Raw genomic sequence first — 8,183 nt, forward strand, 5'->3', positions numbered from 1 at the left:
TTAAGTGATCCAAGATCACATTGAGTCCATAGGAAAAGCCAATACTATCAAGAGGGGGTGAGGTGTTGCTTAATGATTTTCTTGCTCAAAGTGCTTAGTGATATGCTCCAAAAACCCTCAACTACTTTCTCACATCCACATATGTCCCAAACCAAAAGTCAAACTCAGCCCCACCGAAACTTTCTATCCGGCGCCACCGAGTTCAGTTGACATAGCCACTGCTAGAAACCCTAGTCTTTTCGGTCTCACTGATAGGGATCTCGGTCTCACCGAGATGGGGTTGTAATCTCTCTGTTTCCCTTCGTAACATTTCAGTCAAACCAAGATGAGCGATCGGTCCCACCGAGATTGCAATGCAAACTCTCTGTTTCCCTTTCGTAACGTTTCAGTCCAACCGAGATGAGCGAATCGGTCCCACCGAGTTTGCCTGACCAACTCTCTGTTTGTCCATTACAAAAATCGGTCTCACCAAGTTTGTGTAATCGGTCTCACCGAGTTTGTGTAATCGGTCTCACCGAGATTACGTTATGCCCTAACCCTAACGAAATCGGTCTCACCGAGTTGACGTGTCGGTCCCACCGAAATGCCTAACGGTCACATTATGAACTAAATCGGTTTGACCAAGTTTCACGATTCGGTCCCACCGAGTTTGGTAAATTGTGTGTAACGGTTAGATTTTGTGTGGAGGCTATATATACCCCTCCACCCACTCTTCATTCATGGAGAAAGCCATCAGAACATGCCTACACTTCCAACATACATTTTCTGAAAGAGAACCACCTACACTTGTGTTGAGGTCAAGATACTCCATTCCAACCACATAAATCTTGATCTCTAGCCTTCCCCAAGTTGCTTTCCACTCAAATCATCTTTCCACCAAATCCAATCCTATGAGAGAGAGTTGAGTGTTGGGGAGACTATCATTTGAAGCATAAGAGCAAGGAGTTCATCATCAACACACCATTTGTTACCTCTTGGAGAGTGGTGTCTCCTAGATTGGCTAGGTGTCACTTGGGAGCCTCCGTCAAGATTGTGGAGTTGAACCAAGGAGTTTGTAACGGCAAGGAGATCGCCTACTTCATGAAGATCTACTCGAGTGAGGCAAGTCCTTCGTGGGCGACGACCATGATGGGATAGACAAGGTTGCTTCTTCGTGGACCCTTCGTGGGTGGAGCCCTCCGTGGACTCGCGCAACCATTACCCTTCATGGGTTGAAATCTCCATCAACGTGGATGTACGATAGCACCACCTATCGGAACCACAGATAAAAATCTCCGTGTCAACATTGTGTTTGCTCCCTCAAACTCCTCCCTTTACCTTCATATGCAATTGTTTTACATTCCGCTGCTACACTCTTAGAATTGCATGTGTAAGTTGATTGCTTGACTTGTGCTAAGTTTCTAAAATCTGCCAAGAACTAAAATTGGGAAAAGGCTAGATTTTTATTTGGTCAAGTAGTCTAATCACCCCCCTCTAGACATACTTTTGATCCTACAGAATGACTTTCATTCTCTCTCTATCTTCTGCCGTGGTCGGGCTTTGAGTCTTACTCAACTTCACACCTTGCAACACAGGCAAGAACTACTTCTTTGACTGTTCCATTTTGAACTTACTTCAAAAACTTGTCAAGGTATGTACTCATTGAAAATACTTATGAAGCGTCTTGATCTATCTCTTTAGATCTTGATGCTCAATATGTAAGCAGCTTCACCGAGGTCTTTCTTTGAAAAACTCCTTTCAAACACTCCTTTATGCTTTCCAAAAAATTCTACATCATTTCCGATCAACAATATGTCATTCACATATACTTATCAGAAAGGCTGTAGTGCTCCCACTCACTTTCTTGTAAATACAGGCTTCACCACAAGTCTGTATAAAACTATATGCTTTGATCACACTATCAAAGCGTACATTCCAACTCCGAGATGCTTGCACCAGTCCATAAATGGATCACTGGTGCTTACACACTTTGTTAGCATCTTTCGGATTGACAAAACCTTCTGGTTGCATCATATACAACTCTTCTTTAAGATATCCATTAAGGAATGCAGTTTTGACATCCATTTGCCAAATTTCATAAAATGCGGCAATTGCTAACATGATTCGGACAGACTTTAAGCATAGATACAAGTGAGGAACTCTCAACGTAGTCAACACCTTGAACTTGTCGAAAACCTTTTGCGACAATTCTAGCTTTGTAGATAGTAACACTACTATCAGCGTCCGTCTTCCTCTTGAAGATCCATTTAATCTCAATGGCTCGCCAATCATCGGGCAAGTCAATCAAAGTCCACACTTTGTTCTCATACATGGATCCCATCTCAGATTTCATGGCCTCAAGCCATTTCGCAGAATCTGGGCTCATCATCGCTTCCTCATAGTTCGTAGGTTCGTCATGGTCTAGTAACATGACTTCCAGAACAGGATTACCGTACCACTCTGGTGCGGAATGTGCTCCGATTGACCTACAAGGTTCGGTAGTAACTTGATCTGAAGTTTCATGATCATCATCATTAGCTTCCTCACTAATTGGTGTAGGAATCACTGGAACTGATTTCTGTGATGAACTACTTTCCAATTCGGGAGCAGGTACAATTACCTCATCAAGTTCTACTTTCCTCCCACTCACTTCTTTCGAGAGAAACTCCTTCTCTAGAAAGGATCCATTCTTAGCAACGAATATTTTGCCTTCGGATCTGTGATAGAAGGTGTACCCAACAATTTTGTTTGGGTATCCTATGAAGATGCACTTCTCCGATTTGGGTTCGAGCTTATTAGGTTAAAACTTTTTCACATAAGCATCGCCGCCCCAAACTTTAAGAAACGACAGCTTAGGTTTCTTGACAAACCACAGTTCATATGGTGTCGTCTCAACGGATTTAGATGGTGCCCTATTTAACGTGAATGCAACTGTCTCTAATGCATAACCCCAGAACGATAGTGGTAAATCGGTAAGAGACATCATAAATCGCACCATATCTAATAAAATAGGGTTATGACATTCGGACACACCATTATGCTGTGGTGTTCCAGGTGGCGTGAGTTGTGAAACTATTCCACATTGTTTTAAATAAAGACCAAACTCGTAACTCAAATATTCGTCTCCGTGATCAGATCGTAGAAACTTTATTTTCTTGTTACGATGATTTTCCACTTCACTCTGAAATTCTTTGAACTTTTCAACTGTTTGAGACTTATGTTTCATCAAGTAGATATACCCATATCTGCTCAAATCATCTGTGAAGGTCAGAAAATAACGATACCCGCCGCGAGCCTCAACACTCATCGGACTGCATACATCAGTATGTATTATTTCCAATAAGTCAGTTGCTCGCTCCATTGTTCCGGGGAACGGAGTCTTAGTCATCTTGCTCATGAGGCATGGTTCGCAAACATCAAGTGATTCCAAAAGCCCATCAGCATGGAGTTTCTTCATGCGCTTTACACCAATATGACCTAAACGGTAGTGCCACAAATAAGTTGCACTATCATTATTAACTTTGCATCTTTTGGCTTCAATATTATGAATATGTGTATCACTATGATCGAGATTCAATAAACCATTTATATTGAGTGTATGACCATAGAAGGTTTTATTCATGTAAATAGAACAACAATTATTCTTTGACTTAAATGAATAGCCGTATTGCAATAAACATGATCCAATCATATTTATGCTCAACGCAAACACCAAATAACATTTATTTTAGGTTCAACACTAATCCCGAAGGTAAACGGAGTGTGCGATGGTGATCTTATCAACCTTGCAATCACTTCCAACTCACATCATCACCTCGCCCTTAACGAGTCTCTGTTTATTTTGCAACTCCCATTTCGAGTTACTACTCTTAGCAATTGAACCAGTGTCAAATACCGAGGGGTTGCTATAAACACTAGTAAAGTACACATCAATAACATATATATCAAATATACCTTTGTTCACTTTGCCATCCTTCTTATCTGCCAAGTATCTAGGGCAGTTCCACTTCCAGTGATCATTTCCTTTGCAGTTAGAAGCACTCAGTTTCAGGCTTGGGTCTAGCTTTGGGCTTCTTCACGGGAGTGGCAACTTGCTTGCCATTCGTCTTGAAGTTCCCTTTCTTTCCCTTGCCCTTTTACTTGAAAAGTGGTCTTGTCAACCATCAACACTTGATGCTTTTCTTGATTTCTACCTTCGCCGATTTCAACATCGCGAAGAGCTTGGGAACCGTTTCCGTTATCCATTGAATATTATAGTTCATCATGAAGTTCTAGTAACTTGGTGATAGTGACTAGAGAACTCTGTCAATCACTATCTTATCTGGAAGATTAACTCCCACTTGATTGAAGTGATTGTAGTACTCAGACATTCTGAGCACGTGCTCACTAGCTGAGCTATTCTCCTCCACCTTGTAGGCAAAGTACTTTGTCAGAGGTCTCATACCTCTTAACACGGGCATGAGTCTGAAATACCAATTTCAACTCTTGGAACATCTCATATACACCGTGGTGTTCAAAACGTTTTTTAAGTCCCGGTTCTAAGCCGTAAAGCATGGTGCACTAAACTATCAAGTAGTCATCATACCGAGCTTTGTCAAACGTTCATAACGTCTGGATCTGCTCCTGCAATAGATCTGTCACCTAGCGGTGCATCAAGGACATAATTCTTCTGTGAAGCAATGAGGATAATCCTCAGATCACGGACCAAGTCTGCATCATTGCTACTATCATCTTTCAACTTATTTTTCTCTAGGATCATATAAAAATAATCGGGGAGCTACATCGCAAGCTATTGATCTACAACATAGATATGCAAATACTATCAGGACTAAGTTCATGATAAATTAAAGTTCAATTAATCATATTACTTAAGAACTCCCACTTAGATAGACATCCCTCTGGTCATCTAAACGATCACGTGATCCAAATCAACTAAACCATGTCCGATCATCACGTGAGATGGAGTAGTTTTCAATGGTGAACATCACTATGTTGATCATATCTACTATATGATTCACGTTCGATCTTTCGATCTCAGTGTTCCGAGGCCATATCTGCATATGCTAGGCTCATCAAGTTTAACCCGAGTATTCTGCGTGTGCAAAACTGGCTTGCACCCGTTGTATGTGAACGTAGAGCTTATCACACCCGATCATCACGTGGTGTCTCAGCACGAAGAACTGTCGCAACGGTGCATACTCAGGGAGAACACTTATACCTTGAAATTTTAGTAAGGGGTCATCTTATAAAGCTACCGTCGTACTGAGCAAAATAAGATGCATAAAAGATAAACATCACATGCAATCAAAATATGTGACATGATATGGCCATCATCATCTTGTGCCTTTGATCTCCATCTCCAAAGTACCGTCATGATCTCCATCGTTACCGGCATGACACCATGATCTCCATCATCTTGATCTTTATCAACGTGTCGTCACATGGTCGTCTCGCCATCTATTGCTTTTGCAACTATTGCTATCGCATAGCGATAAAGTAAAGCAATTATATGGCGCTTGCATCTTATGCAATAAAGAGACAACCATAAGGCTCCTGCCAGTTGCCGATAACTTTAACAAAACATGATCATCTCATACAACAATTTATATCTCATCACGTCTTGACCATATCACATCACAACATGCCCTGCAAAAACAAGTTAGACGTCCTCTACTTTGTTATTGCAAGTTTTACGTGGCGGCTACGGGCTTAGCAAGAACCGTTCTTACCTACGCATTAAAACCACAACGATTTTTCGTCAAGTGTGTTGTTTTAACCTTCAACAAGGACCGGGCGTAGTCACACTCGATTCAACTAAAGTTGGAGAAACAGACACCCACTAGCCACTTGTGTGTGAAGCACGGCGATAGAACCAGTCTCATGAACGCGGTCATGTAATGTCGGTCTGGGCCGCTTCATCCAACAATACCGCCGAATCAAAGTATGACATGCTGGTAAGCAGTATGACTATTATCGCCCACAACTCTTTGTGTTCTACTCGTGCATATAACATCTACGCATAGACCTGGCTCGGATGCCACTGTTGGGGAACGTAGTATTTCAATTTTTTTGCCTACGATCACAGAATATCTATCTAGGAGAAGCATAGCAACAAGCGGGGAGAGTGTGTCTACGTACCCTCGTAGACCGAAAGCGGAAGCGTTAAGTAACGCGGTTGATGTAGTCGAAGGTCTTCGCGATCCAACCGATCAAGTACCGAACGCACGGCACCTCCGCGATCTGCACACGTTCAGCTCGGTGACGTCCCTCGAACTCTTGATCCAGTTGAGGCCGAGGGAGAGTTTCTTCAGCACGACGGCGTGGTGACGGTGATGATGAAGTTACCGGCGCAGGGCTTCGCCTAAGCACTACGACGATATGACCGAGGTGTAAAACTGTGGAGGGGGGCACCGCACACGGCTAAGAATAACTTGTGTATCATTGGGGTGCCCCCTGGACACGTATATAAAGGAGGAGAGGGAAGAGGTGGCCGGCCCAAGGGGGGAGGGCCAGGTGTGGGGAATCCTACTACGACTCCCTAATCCAAGTAGGATCCCCCTCCTCTTTCCTATTCGGAGTAGGAGAGAAGGAGAGAGAGGGAGAGGGAGAAGGAAAGGGGGGCCGCGCCCCCACCCCTTGTCCAATTCGGTTTGGGCAGGGGGGAGGCGCGTGCCACCTCTTGGCCCTTCTCCCCTCTCTCCACTAAAGCCCAATAAGGCCCATTACTTCTCCCGGCGAATTCCCGTAACTCCCCGGTACTCCGAAAAATACCCGAATCACTCGGAACCTTTCCGATGTCCGAATATAGCCTTCCAATATATCGATATTTACGTCTCGACCATTTCGAGACTCCTCGTCATGTCCGTGATCTCATCTGGGACTCTGAACAACCTTCGGTACATCAAATCACATAACTCATAATACAAATCGTCATCGAACGTTAAGCGTGCGGACCCTACGGGTTCGAGAACTATGTAGACATGACCGAGACACATCTCCGGCCAATAACCAATAGCGGAACAACATACGTTGTTCCCTTTGTCATCGGTATGTTACTTGCCCGAGATTCGATCGTCGGTATGACCATACCTAGTTCAATCTCGTTACCAGCAAGTCTCTTTACTCGTTCCGTAATGCATCATCCCGCAACTAACTCATTAGTCACATTGCTTGCAAGGCTTATAGTGATGTGCATTACCGAGAGGGCCCAGAGATACCTCTCCGACAATCGGAGTGACAAATCCTAATCTTGATCTATGCCAACTCAACAAACACCATCAGAGACACATGTAGAGCATCTTTATAATCACCCAATTACGTTGTGACGTTTGATAGCACACTAAGTGTTCCTCCGGTATTTGGGAGTTGCATAATTTCATAGTCATAGGAACATGTATAAGTCATGAAGAAAGTAATAGCAATAAACTAAACGATCATAGTGCTAAGCTAGCGGATGGGTCTTGTCAAATGATGTGATCCTGTTCATCAAATGACAACACACGTCTATGGTTAGGAAACTTAACCATCTTTGATTAACGAGCTAGTCAAGTAGAGGCATATTAGGGACACTTTGTTTTGTCTATGTATTCATACATGTATCAAGTTTCCGGTTAATACAATTCTAGCATGAATAATAAACATTTATCATGATATAAGAAAATATAAAATAACAACTTTATTATTGCCTCTAGGACATATTTCCTTCAATGCAAGTCCAACATCCAGTGACTAAAGCAAAGAGAAGACTCTTTAACAAATAATATATGCTAGATGCTACGGTAAGCTTCTTACCAAAATTACTATGATTCATTTGTGAGCAGTTTTAATTGCTTTGTAGGTATTCACACAAATGAATTCGACGCATTTTAGCCAACAAAAATTCAGAAGGTTTGCCGTCATGGAGAGGAAAATTGGATTTTGGACTTTATGTACTTGAAAATCCCAAGGAAGTATGATTTACCTCACTCTTCACATTCTTCCAAACCTACTGCATAGAACAATGGTACGCCTATCTAAATATTGGTTAACCATCGCCTTATAGAATGACGTACTACAATCAATTTAACATTTTTATCATGATATTTTTCTTGATGGTCAAAGTTTGTCTAATAGCACGTGGGGGCATGTGTTCTTTTTTCCACAAAATGGATTAGATCTATTATAGAAGTTCATCGGAAATACAAAGCATCTCAAACATAATAAAT

Source organism: Triticum aestivum, chromosome 7D (assembly GCF_018294505.1).
Source record: "Triticum aestivum cultivar Chinese Spring chromosome 7D, IWGSC CS RefSeq v2.1, whole genome shotgun sequence".
In the NCBI taxonomy this organism is placed as follows: Eukaryota; Viridiplantae; Streptophyta; class Magnoliopsida; order Poales; family Poaceae; genus Triticum; species Triticum aestivum.